The sequence below is a fragment of the Heptranchias perlo genome, chromosome 5 (assembly GCF_035084215.1).
Source record: "Heptranchias perlo isolate sHepPer1 chromosome 5, sHepPer1.hap1, whole genome shotgun sequence".
In the NCBI taxonomy this organism is placed as follows: Eukaryota; Metazoa; Chordata; class Chondrichthyes; order Hexanchiformes; family Hexanchidae; genus Heptranchias; species Heptranchias perlo.
The window spans coordinates 43,700,428-43,722,943 of NC_090329.1; the positions used below are offsets into that span (position 1 = coordinate 43,700,428).

At 42.8% G+C, this 22,516-nt stretch overlaps 1 pseudogene; it reads left to right on the plus strand.

Annotated features, from left to right (window-relative positions):
- Positions 1 to 20,489: 20,489 nt before the first annotated feature.
- On the plus strand, positions 20,490 to 20,620 carry LOC137322388 (U5 spliceosomal RNA; annotated as a pseudogene).
- Positions 20,621 to 22,516: the final 1,896 nt, after the last annotated feature.

Below are 22,516 nucleotides of genomic sequence, written 5' to 3' on the forward strand. Positions count from 1 at the left end.
GTTGGAGGCAGGCAGTTAGCCTTCCTGTTTAACATGAATCAAATAGAGAAACATTCGTATACAGGGCTGTTTCCTTTAACCTGTCATGTTTTGACTTTGTACCAATTTATTAGCCCACTGAATGACATTAACCCCTGTATGACAGGACAGGTATCTTTCACAACTTGCGGCCACCAATGTGACATAATTGTATGGTATTTAATCAGCCGTAACCTCTTGCAATGGTCTCACTGCAGTTCCCGTAAGCGGACCTCGCGTTCCCTATGAATCAGAAGCTGTAGCCCTGTGGGTTTCTGCCCCTCCACAACCCTCATACTCTTTAGGACTCATACAGACCTTGATCATTAATGCCTACTGCACTTTATTTCCCTCCAAGCCACTCTAGAAAACATTATTATCAACATGCTACATTTAGGGTTGCCAACCCTCCAGGACTGTCCTGGATTCTTCAGGAATTAAAAATTAATGTCCTGAACACTGCTGTGAGCAACTCGGAGAAAAAAAATAACAGCGGTGTTAAAAATATTGTGTGTTTCCTTCATTTTCTTTGAACACTTTCATTTATTAGTTGTAAAAATATTGGTGATGGGGAAAAAAGATCATTTGACTGGACGGGGCTGGAGGTGGACGGTCATTTGATGAAACCTCCAGGAATACATCCAACCAGAGTTGGCAACTCTAGCCACATTCAAGTTGGGCTCAGATTCTGAATTATCCAACTGGATTTATTTACAGAATTGAAACAAGTAGAACATTTTCCGAACAGCACTAGCTTATGTGCAATGACAGATGGGAAAGGCCTGATCATTCAAAACTACACTCTGTTCCTGACTACAATGACACCACCCACCAGGTGCATGGTTCATACTCCTGTGACTCGGCCAACGTTGTCTACCTCATACGTTGCAGGAAAGGATGCCCCAGAGCATGGTACATTGGCGAGACCATGCAGACGCTGCGACAACGGATGAACGGACACCGCGCAACAATCGCCAAACAGGAGGGTTCCCTCCCAGTCGGGGAACACTTCAGCAGTCTTGGACATTCATCCACCGACCTTCGGGTAAGCGTACTCCAAGGCGGCCTTTGAGACACACGACAACGCAAAATCGTCGAGCAGAAATTGATAGCCAAGTTCCGCACCCATGAGGACGGCCTCAACCGGGATCTTGGGTTCATGTCACGCTACACGTTACCCCACCAGCGAACAAATGTTATCTGTTTTTAATATAATGGGTCATTTGCTGGCTCTCTCTGCCTTCCGGATGTTTCTGCCTCTCTCTGTTTTTTTTCTCTGTTTTTTTTCCCTGTTTGTTTTTTTGTTGAATGTGTATTCGGGGGTTCTGCAGGTGACACCTCTCTGTCTGAACACGGTGATTGCCTTGGCAACGGGCAGTTGCAGGGGCAGTCTGTAAACACCATGTATTGTTCTATATGTATAAATGCGTAGGCTTCAAGGAGCTCTTGAAACATTTGCCTGAGGAAGGAGGAAATCTCCGAAAGCTTGTGAATTTAAAATAAAATTGCTGGACTATAACTTGGTGTTGTAAAATTGTTTACAATTGTCAACCCCAGTCCATCACCGGCATCTCCACATCACAATGAATATAGTAAGTCTCTTCACCAGCTGTCTGCAACTCATTCCAGCACTAGCTTTCCATTCCATTTCACCCAGGACTTTCCTGGTTCCCATGCTTTTCTGGTTTAGTCCTTCTCTTTGTCTGTCTCTGACTAGAGACTTAAATGTCTAATTAGTCTTTGAACTACCTGGAATACACAGCGAATTCTGAGTAGGCATAAGAAAAATGCATATTAATGCTTCCTCTGGCAGTCCCAGCTAAAAACTGAATAATCAACAGTATAGTCTCATTCACACCGCATAAATAATATATACTGTATGGAAGTCAAAGACAAATACTATCCTGCAGAAACTGGACACACAGGAAACAGGGAGCCATCTTATACCTTCCCCAAGTTTAATTAAAAAGGATTCCAATATAGCATTAACCTATATTCTTTGTGCCAGTTACCTTAAGCAAAAAAAAAAATCAATAAAATAATAGATACCAAGTTGAAAAGGGATCAACTAGTGACAGGTTGCAATTCAACTTCAGCGGGGGCGCAAAATGAACAGTAGCAGATCAGCCACAGGTTATACCCTCCGCCCAATTTTTCTTTCCATTGTCTGTTTTTCACTCTCACCAAAGTTAAATTTCACCCCTTCATTGTTTTAAGTATTCCAGCAGTGGTACCAGAAATCTGGCATTGTACATAAACTGGATAACCATAAGATCAGGTAGAGTACTGAAGTTGTATTAACAGAGTTTGCTGGCGTAAAGAAATGCCCAACCTAAAATTACCAAACAAACTTCTCAGACAAGTAACGGATCCCCCTTTAAAATTAAAATGTGCAGATTTTAAAGTGAAGTTTCCAGTGCTCCTGAGAGAAAAGAAAGAACTTGCATTCATGTAGCATCTTCCATGACATCCTAAAGCACGTGACAGCCAATAAAGTACTTTTGAAGTGTACTCATCGTTGTAGAGAAAGATGACAGCTAATTTGCACACAGCATGGTCCTGCAAACAGCAATGAGATAAACAACCACATTATCTATTTTAGCGATGTTGGTTGAGGGATAAATATTAGCCAGAACACTGGGAAAACTCCCCTGTTCTTCTTCAAAGAGTGCCATGGGATCTTTTACATCCAACTGAGAGAGGAAACAAGGCCTCGGTTTAATGTCTCATTCAAAAGATGGCACCTTCGACAATGCAGCCCTCCTTCAGTGTAGCAATGAAGTGTCAGCCTAGATAATGTGCTCAAGTACTGGAGTGGGGCTTGAACCCAAACCTTTTGACTCAGGGATGAGAGTGCTACTAATGAACCATGGCTGACGCACTACTATGATTGTACAGCATCCTCTTAAAGAAAAGCCACTTAAAGATATTTGCTGGCAACTCCTTCTCCTCAAACAATTTATTCTAAGGGATTTCTTCCAGACCATCACTGGAACATTTCAGTCATTTACAGATCTTAGTCAAAACCGAACGTTCAAACTCAGAGAATGTTCTACTATGACCCAAAAATAGACCAATTGACAATTTGCCAATACGGTTGTGAACAAACGGGCTCACTAACCTCAGGTAATGTGCTGGACGGGCACTCTCTGTGCTCCTCTAATCAAATGAGGAGACTTTCTGCATATCATGGAAGCGCGCTTCTATAGGTTGATCCAATAGCAGTAACTGACATTAACTTCTGATGTAACCCACTTAATCTCAGGAAAACATCATTAGAGGAATTCCTAGACAGGGAAGAGTCACCTTACTGAAAGGCATATGCCTTCCTGGCCATAGGCCAGGAGCAAACCTTGGAACATTTCCAGGAGGCATAGGTTGTGGACCGTCCGCCTGCAATCAACCTTAATGCTTGGAAAGCAGCCTGGCATGGTGCCTAATTGGCAAAGCACAGCACTAATGTTTAGCTGATACAGTTACTAGATTTATTAGTGGAGGGGTAGCCAATGCCATAAAAGTTGCACCAATAGATACTGAGGAACCAATCTATGCTGGAAGTGTAATGTATTTACTGAAGGTATTTTTAACATGATGTGATGTCTGCCCCAAATCCCAGCAACTTTAGACAAAGGCCAAGAAAAAGAAATGTTATATGATGGCTTTCTGATCAATCCAAAACTAGCAAACTAGTATTCTTGCCATGTTCCATATAATTTTGCAGCCAGAATTGGATGGATGGGGAAGGGAAAAGGGACAGGGCTCCATTTCAGCAGATCCTCGCCCATTTTAGTACCGGCCTGATTTTCACCATTATTTATGGCTGATTGTAGAAGCACTCATCTATTTTTGGGCCCAGCAGTAATCCTGATCATATAAAGACAGGAGTCCAGGTGTTAGGTGCTCTCCTTTGAGGCCTATGCCACTCAGAACCAAAACAGGGCATCCCACTGCTGTCTGATTTCCAATAGGAAGCACTTTGCCCTACAGCAGACCTCACAGCCATGATTCACAACCCAAAGTTGCAACTTTTCTTCCATAAGAATTGTCACATGCTGGCCCCCTTGAGCTAGTGCAGGACTTTACATTGTGTAGCCAGCACACATACTCCTGTTCCCCCACCCCACCCGAATTGGTGAACTCCCAGCCAGAGGTGTTATTAATGCCTAGAGCTCACCATGATTATTAAAATTAGACTGACCCCAGAAACTGCTGCAGGATCAGCCCAATTGAAATTGAGAAGGTGCAAATGTCGCCCCAAAATATTTGTGTTCAGATTTCGGCCTGTGCAGAAAATACCTGGGAGAATTATCAGCTCCAAACATGTCAAGAAAATGGTAAAAGTAGTCAGCCTTTGTAGTTCAAAGGCTCCTGCTAGATGATAGAATGCCTTCATCAGTTAATAAATTATTTAGAACATTGACTAAAATTGAAATAGAAATGTGTGTTCTACCACAACAGAGCAAGTTTCAGATAATATGGAACTTATATGATGAGCCCTGTCAGGATTGCATATCACCTTTGGTCTAAGAAAGCTTTGTTGAAATGACTCATCACAGCTGCTATGTTAGACTACACAATAAACTATCATGCCAAATAGAGACATTCTTTATGAAGAAAAGTGTTAAGCAAACCTGCTTTTGACTGGGGAGAGGAGGAGAACCAGAAAAGCCGCACATGATAATGCTGCCATCGTGTTTTTACATAATTGTATTAGGTGTTCGAAAATAAATTAAGAAAGGTTTGCCAAACGTTTTTCTTTTAATGTAAGGACAGTGTCCCTTTAAAATAATGTCATTAAATAAAATTATATTGATAATTACCATGCTGCAGTGACACAATTCACTGCCTGTCTAGGGCGTACAGAACATCTGATCATAATGTTTGAAATGTAATGCTTCTAAAATTGAGACCACGCTACCTTCAAACATAAAAAAAAAGAGGTAATTATTGGGAAGTGATGTAAAGCAGCAGTTTGTGCAGGCAAAGTTAAGTGTTTATATGAACCTAATTGACCAGGTCCTCAGAAGTGTAATTGCCTATGCCCATTCTTTAACCCTGACCATGAATTGAGTTACGTTGGAACGACAATCAAGAAAATTTTACGGTGAAGCATACCTGTGCAAACGTAATCATTATGAATATTATTAGGGTAGACTGAAAATATATATATGTGAAAAACAGCCTAAGGTAATGCAATATGAAACCACTAAAGTTGATACGATATGGTTTTTAGCAGATTTCTACTCATTAGTTTGAAAGTGAGGAATGTAACATCTTTTGAGATATATTTTTCTCCATTTGTTAATGTTAGTAAAAATGTCAGTGTAAGTACTAATAGATTTATAGGCCCATTGACTTTTTGCTAGCATTGGCAAACGGAGGAGTATATATCCTTATAGTTGGCAACTAGTATTGGTATCAAGCTACCAAGTGAAGGGCAGAGCTCCCTCTACTCTGGCCCATCCTCAGAAAAACATTTATATCACACTAGTGTGATAGTTCCATTTCATCACAGTCTCTCTGAGTGAGATTGCCAATTTAGTACCAATTCTGAAAGTTTTGTGCTACAGCTTCACACTTGTTAAGACTGGACTGAGATGTCCCAAACTCGGTTCACTTCGGAGCCTAATGGAGAGTGAGGATTTGAATCCAGGTCTCAAATATGAAAATACTTTATCTTAACTCTCTGTTCCACCCAATCCCTGAAATGAGGCTATTAATAAAAATTGACAGTTTTCAACATTGCTGTCTTTTTGAGAATTAAAGTGGTTTCCACTTGAACTTTATGATAAAAGACCAGAGGACACTGTGTAGCTCACAATGATAGAGCACTGATACTTTAAAAAGTCTTGACATATGCAAGAAGACCCATATGAGAAAAAATCCCTAAATAACCAAAGTTACACTGTATTACACAGAAAGACAAGTATCATCAAGTCAGTTTATTTCAGTCTCAGCCTTGTTCTTTTAAACACTGCCTGCACTTTAAATCCAGTCAGCTATATAAACAACCAGCCAACTTCAGTTACTTCAGTGAGGAACAATTTTTCAGCTGCTTGTACAATCCAATGATATTTAAAATTGACATGATTGATCGCAGGCAAGACCTAACATTTTATTACTCTTTCTACACCTCTAATGTTATTAGAATGTCAACAGTGTCTGAAATTCTGACCGGTGCAATTTCAGACAAATAATGACCAAAAAGGCCTTAAACGTTTAATTGTTCTGGTCATTGTTTAAAGCTGTAGTTAATTTTCAATTTCTTTCATACGTCTGGACTTTGTGTCTGTAATTACTTTAAATTAGTATATGTTTGGCCTTAGCTGACAGAATTGTTTGGCCAATAAACGGGCTTTTGTATGGAGCGCCATTGTACCTGTTGTCCGTAGTCCTTTATTTGTTATGTGCACAAAACAAGGATAGAATTTTCTAAACTTCTCTCTGCTGAAAGCAGTTGGAAGTTTATTGCAATTGTCCCAAGTGTATTTTGTTTGTATGCACATAGAGCCTTCCTTTACGCTGTTAATTGTGGTTTTAAATTTGATCAGCAGGTATTGTTTTTGACTTGTGTTCATCCAGTAATTTTCAAGACATGTTCTTGAGGTTGGAGGAACGTTTTACTAGGTGTTTTCTCTCCAGAAGCACAAGAATGATATAGTTCCAATACTGGGATTGGCATAGTCCAGACATTTCACAGTGATTCATACAAGAGTCAAACAAACAAATCATTGGTTTCTTGCAAATTGTCTTCAGTTTTTCATCCTGCTTTAACTATTATAATAATGGGATTAATTAACTCAAAGAATGTCATTATCAAACAGCTGCATGTAGCATCATTGTCCGCTGCACAAAGCAATACAATTAGGATGCTCATTCAGAAGTTGGTAGTGACTAGTACTGAAGAAAGCATTGCTTAAGTCTCACTACAATCCATGCTATAACAGATTTTTAGTTTGTGGACCCAAAGAGAATTAAGGTATGCTCTATCATTTTCACTATTCCTGTCCTAAATTTCTCCATTGTTATGGTGCGTTGTGAGTATTGGCAAGTAGCTAAGCCACAAGAAAACTTATTTTTTTTAAGGATTACCTGATGGTTGATAACCTTGCTGAGTTGCTGGTAGCTTAGTGTTCATCTGTTTTTCTTGGTGACCCATTAGAGCCAGATGATGATAGCCTATCTATCCTTACACCTAACAGTGGGTTATGCATCTATTTGCCCTTGAAGTGCAGAAGGGTATCTCATCACTGGTGATCTAGTCACAGATCAGAGGGCAGCATTTCCAGGGCAGCTGCAGTTCAGGAGCAACGTATGCACAGTAGACCGGAAGTGTACCGCACCCCAGAAAAAACTGGGAGCGCCTGGATTTCCCAGAGGTACTCATTTGAATGGAGGTGCACAATTGGAGCAGGCCACCCAGGTGACAGAAAGCTTGGGCACACCTCAGGCCTTATGGACCCGAGGCCGGTTAAAGGGCATGGAGTGAGAGGAGACAGGAGCAGGAGATCTGATAGATTTGCCAAATATTATGAAGAATTTTGAGAAGGGAAAAATTAATTCCACCAATTGGTGAGTCAGTGACTAGAGGGCATAAATTTATGATAAATCACCAAAAGGAGGTTAGCAGAATTTATTTTTTTCTTTTACACAGAGGTTTGTCAGGACATGGATTACCCTACCAGAAACAACAGTGGAAGCAGAACCCATCATAACTTTTAAGAAGGAAATGGATAAATATTTTAAAAAGATAAATTTAAAAGGGTATGGGGAAAGGACAGGAGAATGCACTGGATGCACAGAATGCACTGCATCAATTCGTCAAGGCTTCTTCGACAACACCTCCCAAACCCACGACCTCTACCACCTAGAAGGACAAGAGCAGCAGGCACATGGAAACACCAGCTGCACATTCCCCTCCAAGTCACACACCATCCCGACTTGGAAATATATCGCCGTTCCTTCATCGTCACTGGGTCAAAATCCTGGAACTCCCTACCTAACAGCACTGTGGGAGAACCTTCACCACATAGACCACAACGGTTCAAGAAGGCGGCTCATCACCACCTTCTCGAGGGCAATTAGGGATGGGCAACAAATGCTGGTCTTGCCAGCAACGCCCACATCCCATGAACAAATTTTTAAAAATGAGACTAGGTGGATCAGTCTTTCAGAGAGCCAGCACATGCACAATGGGCTGATTGGCCTCCTTCTGTGCTGTAAAATTCTAATAATTCATTTAGATGAAAGGGGAGAGACTGTCTGTGTTTGATTTCTGGCAATATGGTAATTAATATGCATATATTTGTCATGGTGTTACAAAGGAGGAAATGTTATTAGTTCCCTAGGAGAGTAAGGAAGTTCATACAGTAGGCACTGAAATTGGGATCAGATTTTCAAATTAGCTTTGAAAACACCAATGTGTTTGGAGCTCTGAAACCTAATCCTGAAGTAACTAATTTTCTCATTTCCACTATAACACGAGAGATTGTAACACAGGAGAAGAGCAGAACTCTCAAGCTATTGGTAAACAAAGATCTGCATAATTTCTTACTCTCAAACACACGAGCACACACACACACACACACACAATTAAAAAAGAAATGCCCTCCTCCAAGACTTCCACAAAATGGAATGCATGATAACCGCCAAACGCATAAACCAAAGGAGTTGAAATCATGCTGTGCAATAATATGAAGGTGTTAAGCTGCTTAAGAAAATGGGTTAATGACTTGTAAGGCGACAAAGGAATTTCATACAAATGTGTTAATGCACGTACTGATATCCCTTAGTCTGATTCCAACCCCAAGGGCTCAAACAAAATATGAAAAGAAGACTATAAAAGGTAGATTTTATGAATTTGCCCTCCTGACATGGTGCTTTGCATGGGAATTCAAGCATGGAGGTCAGCACAGGATTTTCTGTCCATTTAATGTACCCAAATTCCCAACATGCATTTTTGCAGCATGAAGCTCAGTGCCTGGAGCTCGAATTAGTTAAAAAATACCCTTATTGCTGCGCCAGTCTGCGAATATGGAAAAGAAAATAAACCTTCAACCATCTTTATTTCCAAGCTTGAGAATGTGTTAACTATTAAATTCACAGATTCTGTTGATTCATAAAATGGAAAACAGAAACAAAAATAGATCCCATCTCAAGTCTCTGGGCATACCAACTATCAATGTCCATTTACACCTACTCTTTGTTTTCTGCCTTTGGGGATTTTTCTACCCATACGGCTACATTCCCTTTAATACAATGCACCTTAATTTTTGTACCAAGCCTCTTAAGTGTTATCTTATTAAAAGCCTTCTGAAATTTCACATATACAACATATCCACTATACTCCCTTTATCTATACACGATGATTTCCAAAAAAATTCAACGAAATTAGGCACGAAATGAACTACTTTTATAACTCGATGTTGACTGTCCCTGTTTAACTCCCTGTCACTTGTCACTTAATCTCCCAGTTCCACTCCCACTTTGACCTCTCTGTCTTTGGCCTTCTACCCTGTTCCAATTAAGCTCAACACAAGCTTAAGGAATAACACTTTATTGTTCTATTTGGCACTTCACACCCCTCTCGCCTTTATATTGACTGATTATTTTACACCTTAATAGCTCCCAGTTTCTTTTCTGCAGGAAATGCTGGCAATGTGGGATGGGCATAATGGTGTTTTGCGGAGGAGATGGGCGGGTGCTTGGTGTGGGGACCCTCCATTAGAGCACCATGGTGGCGGGTGGTCTTCACCCTTGATGTCGACCTGCTTCTTTCTTCTCCTAGACTCCTGATCCAATTTGCCAGTTTTAAATACAGCTTTAAAGAAGATATCCAAAATGGTGTCACTCTAGAATTCAGAAATCTAAATAAACTCCACAAATTTTCCAAATGTGACAGTTTTACTAAGTTTGTCATAAATGAATGATAGTAAGTGACCTTTCCTCATCTGCAATTTTAGGGAGCCAGTGCTGATAAAGAATGCCCACGTAAAGGTGCGATCAATATCCAACAACTCCACATCGAACAAGAACAACAACAACTTGCATTTATATAGCTCCTTTATCATAGTAAAATGTCCCAAGGCATTTCACAGGACCGTTATCAAACAAAATTTGGAACCGAGCCACATAACGAGATATTAGGACAAGTGACCAAAAGCTTGGTCAGAGAGATAGGTTTTAAGGAGTTTCTTAAAGGAGAGGTAGAGAGGTGGAGAGGTTTAGGGAGGGAATTCCAGACCTCGAGGCCTAGGCAGCTGAAGGCACAGCCACCAATGGTGGAGTGATTTAAATCGGGGATGCGCAAGAGGCCAGAATTGGAGGAGCGCAGAGATCTCGGAGGGTTGTAGGGCTGGACGAGGTTGCAGAGATTTGAAAACAAGGATGAGAATTTTAAAATCGAGGCATTGCCGGACCGGGAACCAATGTAGGTCAGCGAGCACAAGGGTGATGAACACAGTCCTTCTACCATGATGCCCCCTGATATTTTTTCACTCAAAGGGTGGTGAGTGTCTGGAACGAGCTGCCAGAGGCAGTAGTAGAGGCGGGTACAATTTTGTCTTTTAAAAAGCATTTGGACAGCTACATGGGTAAGATGGGTATAGAGGGATATGGGCCAAGTGCAGGCAATTGGGACTAGCTTAGTGGTATAAACTGGGCGACATGGATGTGTTGGGCCGAAGGGCCTGTTTCCATGTTGTAAACTTCTATGATTCTATGATTCTATGATTGTGGTTTTATGTATAAATATAGACATGTTATGACATATATAATGGTGGTGTAAAGCCTAAACCAGAACACTTATCAAATTGCAGACTTAAAAGTAAAAATGGTCCCAAATGTCAACTGAAACAACTTGAAAATGCCTCAGCAGTCCATCTACTAATAAAAGAGCTGGACCAGCCACATAAATACTGTGGCTATAAGAGCAGGTCAGAGGCTGGGTATTCTGCGGCGAGTCACTCACCTCCTGACTCCCCAAAGCCTTTCCACCATCTACAAGGCACAAGTCAGGAGTTTGATGGAATACTCTCCACTTGCCTGGATGAGTGCAGCTCCAACAACACTCAAGAAGCTCAACACCATCCAGGACAAAGCAACTCGCTTGATTGGCACCCCATCCACCACCCTAAACATTCACTCCCTTCATCATTGGTGACCGTGGTTGCAGTGTGCACCATCCACAGGATGCACTGCAGCAACTCGCCAAGGCTTCTTTGACAGCACCTCCCAAACCCCGACCTCTACCACCTAGAAGGACAAGGGCAGCAGGCGCATGGGAACACCACCACCTGCACGTTCCCCTCCAAGTCACACACCATCCCGACTTGGGAATACATCGCCGTTCCTTCATCGTCACTGGGTCAAAATCCTGGAACTCCCTTCCTAACAGCACTGTGGGAGAACCTTCACCACACAGACTGCAGCGGTTCAAGAAGGCGACTCATCGCCACTTTCTTAAGGGCAATTAGGGATGGACAATAAATGCCGGCCTGGCCAGCGACGCCCACATCCCATGAATGAATAAAAAGAGCAGCCCAAATCAAATAATCTTTTATTCTAGTCATACTTACCAACAACATGGAAGTGGTTAAGTTCAATGAAATTACAACCAGGATTTGCAATATGGTGCAGAAACACAACCAGGATTTAGTTGTTAACTGCGAAATATTTTCTAAAAGGCAACATTTCAAAGAAACTGGATATTTGACTGGTTGACAAGCGGAGTTATCACAAGGAACATTGTGTATTCTAAGAGTCACCAAATGATAATGCACAAGATGCCCGCTCCCTCCCAGACAAATAGAAGCAATTAATCAGATGGTGAACAAGTCTCCTATTCCAGCTATCTATCTTTCCTTCCGTATAGGCCTTGATCAAATGTTATGAGGGCGAAGTCTAGATTATCCTTGTGCATTTTTATAGTCAGTCTGAATCAGTAGAATGAGGTATGAGACATTACCAAGCCAGAAAAGGCACCTTTCTACATTGTAAAAGATACTGGAAGTATTTACTTCTCATTTTGATAATACAATCTCTCAAACCCCTCTTTCATTTTCAGAATGCAAGTCAGCTTCCTCCAACTACCCTTATGAAGTGGAAATAAAATGGAGAATGCAAGAATATTTTCATTATTTCTAAGAAGCACCTCCGTAACCAGAAAATCTCCCACACATGAAATAAACTTTACGCGAACCCTCATTTCATTATTAATATCATAATCACCTTATTATAATAAATGTTTTCCCTGATTCTAGTGAATGCTTTAGTTCCAGTAAGTACAGAAGCATAAATGTCAATCTGATGGCTTTTCCCTCCCCATAAGAATTGGTTTATCTGTTGCTGTGAATTAGCAATAAGGTTTGACTGCATGCTGAATATTAAATACCACTCTCCTGTGTCTTGTAGCATAGCCAAGGAGGGAAACAAACTGTACTCTGCATACTGTAATACTACAAAATGTTTATTAGCTACAAACAGTTTAATCCAAGCATTTGAGACCAGATATCATTGCAGATATGATGATCTTTTAATTGGGATTCTGGGAGCCTGGTGTCTGGGAACTGCCTCTCAGAACTTAGACTGTTGAATCCATTTTTTGTAGCATAAAAGTTTTGTCCAGGTCTGCGAGTCTGCTGCCAGGCTGTGGAAAATGGATTTAAACAGCATAAAAACTGGGAGCTGGCTCACGAACACAATGCTCCCAGAACCCAAATTAATAGAACAGCATAGAAAAAATCAATACATTAAGAACACAATAGGTAAAAAGGAAAAAACATAAATTGTTTATGTGTATCAATAAAAGAACAGAAGGTTGGGATGGATTACTGCAGTGAGGTGGCCTCCACTAGTCTTAAGCCTCTTGTACGCACTTGTGGCTGTTCTGCTGTTGAACGTATTGGCCCTAACCAACTCTGGTTTTGCTGAACTTAATTGTACCAAATGTACAATATCATGCCTGTTATCTCACGAAATATGAGTTAATGATTTCACGTTGTGTCTTGACTATTCCCTCCTCGCCTTTGATCTCTCCTGCAGCAGTAATTATAATTCCCTCAAGGCTGTCAGTTTTATATGAATATTTCCCATCCACATTAGTCACAAAGCTCCAAAGAATAATCCCACCCTGATAAAAGCTGTATCTTAATCCTCTAATGCCACATTAGACTCACTGCTGTTTTTTTGTGACCCACTGAAACAGTAACCCAGTTTCCCGAGACATATGTCGCAGAATGGATAATAGTAAAGGAACTAGAAAATCTAACTGGATTAATCAGTTGGTCTGCACCAGTAGGCTTCGTGGTTCAAATTTCCAATTTTTATGGTATACTGTGGGGGAATGGGCTAAAATCTGAAACTTTGCTACAGTATTATTCCCTAATAGTAGACACAGTGGATATGCTTGTCAAGTGAGGTAATACTAGTAAATAAATTACGACCACCAAAAGAAAAAGCAAATGGTTTGATTTAACCCACATGTGCCGCACGAGCACAATTCGGACAAAAACAATCACACCCAAGTGTGGACACACGCAATTCTGCTAATCTCCAAATGCACATACATCACATGAAGAGCATTGTGTGCACTTGAGCAGAATTTAGAGTTGGCAGCGCAAATTAGTCCAGGTTATAAACCACGGAAAATGCATCCCAGAGTAAATGGCATTCCTTCCAATTGTTGAAATACCGACTTTTCGGCCTAGAGATTGGTTTGATCTCAACTTCGGGCGCGATCCGTCGGCCGAAACTGATGCGCTAAAGGACTTCGCAAAATTGGGCCTCTTGCATCATCAGGAAGCGACTGGCTGTGCTGGAGGCACCAGTCGTGCCCCAAGAGGCACGAAGAAGACAAAGATCGGCCGGCGGGGATCCCGGCACCGAATGAGGTTGGCGGGGGGGGGGAAGGGGAGGAAATCGGAGTGGGGGGGTACCGGTGGCCAGCAGCAACCCACAGTCAGGTCAGAAACATTTTACTGACAATCTGCAGCGGCCCCTTTAAAGACCATTGGTTTCTCTGATTTTCGCCTGAGAAAACGGACAAATTCCATGAAAGGCCTGAAATAGGGGTTAGGCCCTCAATTTGCACAAGCAATGGGCCTAACATTATAGGCTCATTCAAGGCAAGAAATGAGCATGAGCACACCGCACGCTATATTGGACTCATCTGTCTGAAAAATGGATGATGCACGATCCAATTTCGCAGCTTCCTTTTTTTAAAAAAAACCTCATGTGCCTGATAATTCCACTCAGTGGGCATTAACAAGTTACCTCTGGGGTTTGCTCTAATTGTTGCCATTTGCCGTACTTTGTTGTCAAATATGCACATGATGCATGCTTAATTTCATCTTCAATCCCAATTCTTATTCCTTCCTTTGAATCTTTTGTGGCTTATTTTTAATATTTTAAAAATGGCACAAAAAATATTCCGTATTTGTTGGGCAAGGAACTGTGCTGAGAGTGTCTGGTAAAGAGATTAAAATTGAACTGCCTCAACCACAAACTTCGCTGTTGTTTCCAATTTACAAGTATTCGTTTATACTGCTTCTCAAGAATCCAAATCCACATTTGATGAAAAACTTACTACGGAGTCAAGTTTTAAAATCTATTCTATACAGCAACTTGTCAAATTCAGTCATTTGAACCTGAGTTCAGATTTGATGGGCTATGGTCAGCCAGTGTGGAACCAACATGAAAATCCAAATTGAAAGCCATTTACTTAATGGCTACTCCAGAGGTCAGAAATGAACACCAGTGAGATCAAAAAATGGCAAGTACAAAAAAAAGCACTTTCATTGCATTCCCCCTTTTTTTTTTCTTCTTACTCTTTATCTCTCCTGGGCCCCTCTCTTCTGTTGTCATGCTCTTTTCATTTCTCCCCTCTCAGGTACTCTGCCACCACCACCCCCAAATCCTTACCTCAACCCTTCACCAGTCCTCAACCTACCGACTGTCCTGCCGCCATCCCAGGCTTGTTTCCCTCTTAGATAAGCCTACAGCTTCCCTCTGTGCCTCTCTTGGCATCCTCCGAAGGGCCCACTGAGGCACTTGTTGCTGCCTCCCTACGAGCAGCAACTCCAACTGCCCCATTCTACTCTCTCACCGACCTTCCCACCCAACGCGGCTGATGGGGCTAATCTTACTGATCTCCTTCCATCCCATTCATCCCTCCCAGCACTGACCCTGTGGACTCTGCCAGCAGATCACCTATCACCGTCCCTCTCCACATCTCCCGCCAGAATGCCCGTTCACTTGTGAAGAAGGTCCTTGCCATCCATGAGCTTATTGTGGATGATTGCATCAACGTCATTGCCTTGACGGAAACCTGGCTGACAGATGATGATACCTTCCCCCTTAATGAACCCTCCCCGCCTGGCTGTACCTTCCACCGCTTGCCCCGCCCAGACCGTCACGGTTGCGGTGTGGCCTTATCACCAAATCACACTTTGGTCTTTCCCCCTACTACACTGGCGCTTTCTCCTTCTTTGAGCATCTCATCTTGTTCCACGCCTCTCGTCTCGCCTTTAAAATCCTCGTTCTCTATCGCCCAACCAAGTACCACGTCAAGTTTTTCACCAAGATATCTTCAGTGCTTTCCTCCCTCAGCCTCTGTACCGAGCGACTTCTCATCCTTGGTGATTTCAACCTCCGTCTCAACTCATCATGCCCTCTATCCTCTGAGTTCACTGCCCTCCTATCCTCCCTTAATCTCTCCCTCCATTTAAACTCCCTTACATAAATTCATGGCCACCCCTCCACCTTGCCATCTCACGTAGCGTCTCTACTCCTATCGTGTCAATCACAGATAAGGTCATCTCTGATCACTTCCTTGTATCCCTCTCCACTCATATCCCCATTCCCCCTCCTAACCCCACTTCCTTCTGTGCCCGCCCCTTGAAAAAAACTCTCCCCCAGGTCACCTACAATGGCACTTTCAAATTCCCAATTGTCTAGCCTTTGGTCCTCCATTCACGACAACATTTCTGTAGCTACCGATCTGCTCAATCGCACCCTTACCTCCACCTTTGATGCCCTTGTCCCCATTAAAACCATTACTCTATCTCACTTTGATTGCTTTCCCTGATACGGCCCTCATCTGTGCTCCCTTGAGTCCAAGGGACGCAGACTTGAACTTTTATGGCGGACAACTGGTTTAGCCATTCATCGCCAGATCTGGTTGGACCACATAATGCACTATCTGGTCCGACTTTCCTCTGCCAAAATTGCTCACTATTCCAGGATCATCTTGGAATGCAAAGATAACCTCCAGCTTTTCTTCTCCACTGCAAACTGTCTTCTTAAACCCCCACCCTGCCTCCTCCACCCTCACCTCCAACAAAAAGTGCGAGGAGCTCATGGACTTCTTTGTCACTAAGATTGAGGTCATCCGTTCAGCTGCCTCTGCTGCTCTCTTCCTTCCAGTAGCCCATCAAGCCAAATTTCACCTAAGGTTCCCCCTTCCCCGAGCCCTGAATTCACATCTTTCTCTAGTTTCACTCCTATCTCCCCTCATGTCCTTTCTGAGCTCAGCTTGTCCATGAGACTCACCTCCTGCTCCCATATTCCCATCAAACTGCTAACCACCCAACTTCCCTTCCTGGCCCCCATGTTAGCTGATATTGTTAATGGTTCCCTCTCCTCAGGTACTGTCCCCCCCTCTTCAAATCTGCCATCATTATCTCCCTCCTCACAAAAAACGCAGCCTTGATCCCTCTCTTGTTGCAAACTACCGCCCCATCTCCAACCTCCCTTTCCTCTCCAAAGTCCTTGAATGTGTTGTCACCTCCCAAATCCGTGCCCATCTTTCCTACAACTCCATGTTTGAATCCCTCCAATCAGGTCTCCGCCCCTTCCACAGCCCTGAAACAGCCCTTATCAAAGTCACAAATTACATCCTATGTGACTGTGACCATAGTAAACTATCCCTCCTCATCCTTCTCGACCAGTCTGCAGCCTTTGACATGGTTGACCACACCATCCTCCTCCAACACCTCTCCTCCATCATCCAGCTGGGTGGGACTGCCCTCGCCTGGTTCCATTCCTATCTATCCCGTTCATAGCCAGAGAATCACATGCAATGGTTTCTCTTCCTGCTCCCACACCGTTATCTCTGGAGGCCCCCAAGGATCTATCCTTGGCCCCCTCCTATTTCTCATCTACATGCTGTCCCTTGGCGACATCATCCTAAATGCAATGTCTCTTGACCCATTCATTACCTCAGATTTGACATGCTGCTTGTCCAACATCCAGTACTGATTGAGCAGAAATTTCCTCCAACTAGATATTGGGAAGACCGAAGCCATTGTCTTCGGTACCCGCCACAAACTCTGTTTCCAAGTCAATGATTCCATCCCTCTACCTGGCCACTGTCTGAGGCTGAACAGACCATGTGCAACCTTGGTGTTCTGTTTGACCCTGAGATGAACTTCCGACCCCATATCCGTTCCATCACCAACTTCATCGCCAGATCTGGCTGGACCACATAAAGCACTATTGGGTCTTGCTCCCTTCTAACAAAACTGCTCACTATTACAGGATCATCCTGGAATGCAAAGATAACCCCCGGCTTCTCTTCTCTACTACAAACCATCTTCGTAAACCCCTCTCCCCTGCCCCCTCCACCTTCACCTCCAACAAAAAGTGCGAGGAGCTCATGGACTTCTTTTTCACTAAGATTGAGACCATCCGTTCAGCTGCCTCTGCTGCCTCCCTCCTTTCCCCTAGCCCACCAAGCCAAACTTCCCCTAAGGCCACCTGCTTCCACCTCCGTAACATTGCCCGTCTCTGCCCCATCTCAGCTCATCTGCTGCAGAAACTCTCATCCTTGCCTTTGTTACCTCTAGAGTCGACTGTTCCAATGCTCTCCTGGCCGGTCTCCTGTCTTCCAGCCTCCATAAACTTGAGCTCATCCAAAATTCTGCTGCCCGTATCCTAATTTGCACCAAGTCCTGTTCACCCATCACCCCTGTGCTCGCTGACCTACATTGGCTCCCGGTCCAGCAACGCCTCAATTTTATGATTCTCATCCTTGTTTGCAAATCCCTCCATGATCTCGCCCTTCTCTATCTCTGCAACCTCTTCCAGCCCTACAACCCAGAAACCAGGGAGGAAATAGCGGAAGCTTTAACAATCATTTTCCAAACTTCACTGGATACAGGCGTAGTGTCGGAGGATTGGAGGACTGCTAACATTGTACCGTTGTTTAAAAAGGGAGCGAAGGATAGACCGAGTAATTACAAGCCAGTCAGCCTAACCTCGGTGGTGGGCAAATTATTGGAATCAATTCTGAGGGACAGGATAAACTGTCACTTAGAAAGGCACGGAGTAATCAAGGACGGTCAGCATGGATTTGTTAAGGGCGGGGGGGGGTCGTGTCTGACTAACTTGATTGAATTTTTCGAGGAGGTGACAAGGTGGATCGATGAGGGTAGTGCATTTGATGTAGTCTACATGGATCTTAGCAAGGCTTTTGACAAGGTCCCACATGGCAGATTGGTCAAAAAAGTAAAGGCCCATGGGATCCAAGGGAGAGTGGCAAGTTGGATCCAAAATTGGCTCAGTGGCAGGAAGCAAAGGGTAATGGTTGACGGGTGTTTTAGTGACTGGAAGGCTGTTTCCAGTGGGGTTCCGCAGGGCTCAGTACTAGGCCCCTTGCTTTTTGTGATATATATTAATGATTTGGACTTAAATGTATGGGGCATGATTAAGAAGTTTGCAGATGATACAAAAATTGGCCGTGTGGTTGATAGTGAGGAGGAAAGCTGTAGACTGCAGTAAGATATCAATGGACTGGTCAGATGGGCAGAAAAGTGGCAAATGGAGTTCAATCCGGAGAAGTATGAGGTAATGCATTTGGGCAGAGCAAACAAGGCAAGGGAATACACAATAAATAGGAGGATACTGAGAGGTGTAAAGGAAATGAGGGACTTTGGAGTGCATGTCCACAGATCCCTGAAGGTAGCAGGACAGGTAGATAAGGTGGGTAAGAAGGCATATGGAATGCTTTCCTTTATTAGCCAAGGTATAGAATATAAATGCAGGGTCGTTATGCTGGAACTGTATAAAACACTAGTTAGGCCACAGCTTGAGTACTGCGCACAGTCCTGGTCACATTACAGGAAGGATGTAATTGCACTAGAGAGGGTGCAGAGGAGATTTACGAGGATGTTGCCAGGACTGAAGAATTTTAGCTATGGTGATAGATTGGATAGGCTGGGGTTGTTTTCCTTGGAACAGAGGAGGCTGAGGGGTGATTTGATTGAGGTGTACAAAATTATGAGGGGCCTAGATAGAGTGGATAGGAAGGACCTATTTCCCTTAGTGGAGGGGTCAATAACCAGGGAGCATAGATTTAAAGAGATTGGTAGAAGGATTAGAGCAGAAATGAGGAAAAATTCTTTCACCCAGAGGGTGGTGGGGGTCTGGATCTCACTGCCTGAAAGGGTGGTAGAGGCAGAAACCCTCAACTCATTTAAAAAATACCTGGATGTGCACCTAAAGAGACGTAACCTACAGGGCTATGGCCCAAATGCGGGAAAATGGGATTAGGCTGGGTGGCTCGTTTCTCAGCCGGTACGGACATGATGGGCCGAATGGCCTCCTTCTGTGCTCTAAGTTTTCTATGAACCCTCCGCGATCTCTGCGCTCCTCCAATTCTTGCCTCTTGCGCATCCCTGATTGTAATCACTCCACCATTGGCAGGCGTGCCTTCAGCTGCCTAGGCCCTAAGCTCTGGAATTTCCTCCCTAAACCTTTCTGCCTACTAGGAACACTGCTTCTTGGTTTTTTAACCCCGGTGAGATTTTTACAGATGCATTTATAAATCTAGAATTCCCTCTCTGCCTCTCTACCTCTCCTCCTTAAAACCTACCTCTTTGACCAAGCTTTTGGTCACCTGTCCTAATATCTCTTTATGTGGTTCAGTGTCAAATTTTGTTTGATAACACTCCTGTGAAACGTCTTGGGATGTTTTACTACGTTAAAGGCGCTATATAAATGCAAGGTGTTGTTCTTGTTGGAAATATCCCATTACTTTTTTTCCCTCAGTTTTTGCTTAAGAGATTAAATTTCCTCAAAGAAGAGTGAAAGATTAGATTTATTTGATTAAATTCTGCTGCAGTGCAAACAGCTGATATCAGTTTCTTTTGACCTTCAGTGCATATGAAATGCATTCCACTTGCTCCATGTGACACTTCCCCTAGAGCTTGGAATAAAAAGTGTGTTGTTAGTGTGTAGTACTCTGCACACCCTCCCATAATGGCGCCTCAGATTTTGCACATGAATGATCAGCTGCCTCATAGCAGAAAAATGATATGTGGAAATGACTTCATCATGTAAAAATGTCTGTAGGGCGATTTGTTGCATTTGGAATTCAGATGTTTCTGTGGCCCAGTTCTTTGGGTGACCTATTATCTGGGTTAAGAGCTGCCGTCACATGCCAATCCATGTCACATCAGGACTAAAGATTTGTACAACTCTGGTTTCTCTTCAGATCATGTAAATCTTTCGCCTTTCACTAAAGATTTCCATAGAGTGGAACTTTAGCTTATAAATTGATCAGTGGATTGCAGTAACTTTTTTTCCACTTGAACATTGTCAAGTCTCTTTGGGAGATTAAAGCCATGATATTTGTGTGAATATGTCTCTCTGTTCATGCTTAATTGTAAAAACAAATAACAATGCAAGAAATTCTAATCTGTCTTCAGTCCTCACTGTGTTTTTCTTTTAGTTTAAGGTTAAAGTTAAGACCATTTTATTTTTAGGAAATTGCATTCAGCATAGATCAGGTTTAGTTGTAGAGTTACAGGCCTAGAAATTTGATGGCATGCGCATGCTTTTCAGACCTAAAACGGGCTCCGAAGCATCCAATATGGCGGGCGGAGTGCGCACAACTATTACGCCACCTGCCATATTGCTAAAGGCAGGAAACGAGGTGACCAAGGCCTGTGCCTGAAATAACCATTAGGTCTTTTGCATATGCAAATAGGGGGCCTTACGCTGGCTTGAGGCCCCCTTTGCAAAATTGTGCTGCCCTGAATTTGCTGTTCAGGAAAACATGGGCTAAATGCAGTCTGACCAGAGGCCTTTAAAAGAATTGCTGGAGGCCGCCACTAAAAAGGTAAGTTTTTAAAAATAGACTCACCTGAATGTGGAGCTGGGAGGTGCAAGGGTGCTTCTCCAGTTCCACTGCAGTGCCAAAGACCATTTCTGGCTCCCTCTTGGCCCTCTCCTGATCTCCCCTCCCTCTACCGATCACTCCCCCCCTCCCGATTGCCCCCTTCCCCCTTCCAATCGCTCCCTTCCTCTCCCGATTGCCCCTCTCCCTCCCAATCGCTTCCCTCCCCCTCCCAGGACCTATATGAGAACCCAAAATTGAAATTCTCTTTGCCGGTGAGCTGCCTGTGGCCCATTATCGGGTGTGCCTCGGGCCTACTCATTCTGGCGCAGGGAACATTCCTAGTCCACAATGCCCAATTAACACAAATTGGTCAGAACTGAGTAATGGAGGTGCAAAGGTAAACAGATATTCTAGAGTTTTGCTCAATTACCTCTGTGGTTCAGGAAGGAATTTTGCAGAATTTCTTTTGGGAGATTAAATAATTAGAGTAGAGTTCATGATAGAGTAATTTTGTTCCCATTTAAAATTTAAATGTTAATGCAAGATGCGTAACTTTTAGCATTTTCATTTTAATTAAGTACTTAATTAGCAGAATAAATGATGAGAGCTGCAGGATACCATCTATATCCTACTCATTAAATAGATCATACCTTATTTGCAACTTCATCACTTGTGAGTTACTAGGTCAGCCCATTTGTGGGTATAAATTCCATCCTCTATGTACATTTACTGTCTTTTAAAAAAAATTAAACTGAGAACTGAAGATATCATCAGAGGACCTGGCATAGAGACAAGGCTATATGAACTGCATTAGATATCCCAGGGTGCTTCAGGTCTGTGTGTTAATCCAGCTCCCCAATACTGTTAGACTCAACTCTTTCTGGCAGTTCTAATCATATCATTGGCAGTCACCACTGTAAGATAAATTGTTTTTTAAAAAAACAGTCCTGAAGTTTGTCATAATTCTTTGTAACTTTCATTTACAACCGTGATCTTGAGGGAAACTCTTAAGGAATAAAATCCCTTCATTGAAAGGTCATTAGCAAGCTTCTGCATTTAATATAAATGTACAGTCATATTGGTCTGTGATTTTGTCGACACAATTAAACCCGGCTACATCAACGAGTGATGAAATTGTGATTTATGTTGTGTACAAGTCCCAGAATTAATAAAGTGTATACCCCAGTGTTGCGTTATGCTCCAATTTTAGTTTAATATGATATTTGAGAAAGAAAGATCTTGCAATCATATGGCGCCTTCCACAATCTCAGAACATTCCAAAGTGCTATCCAGCCAATAAAGTATTTTTCAAGTGTGGTCACTGTTGTAATGTATGGAAACGCGGCAGCCAATTTGCACGCAGCAAGGTCTCACAAATAG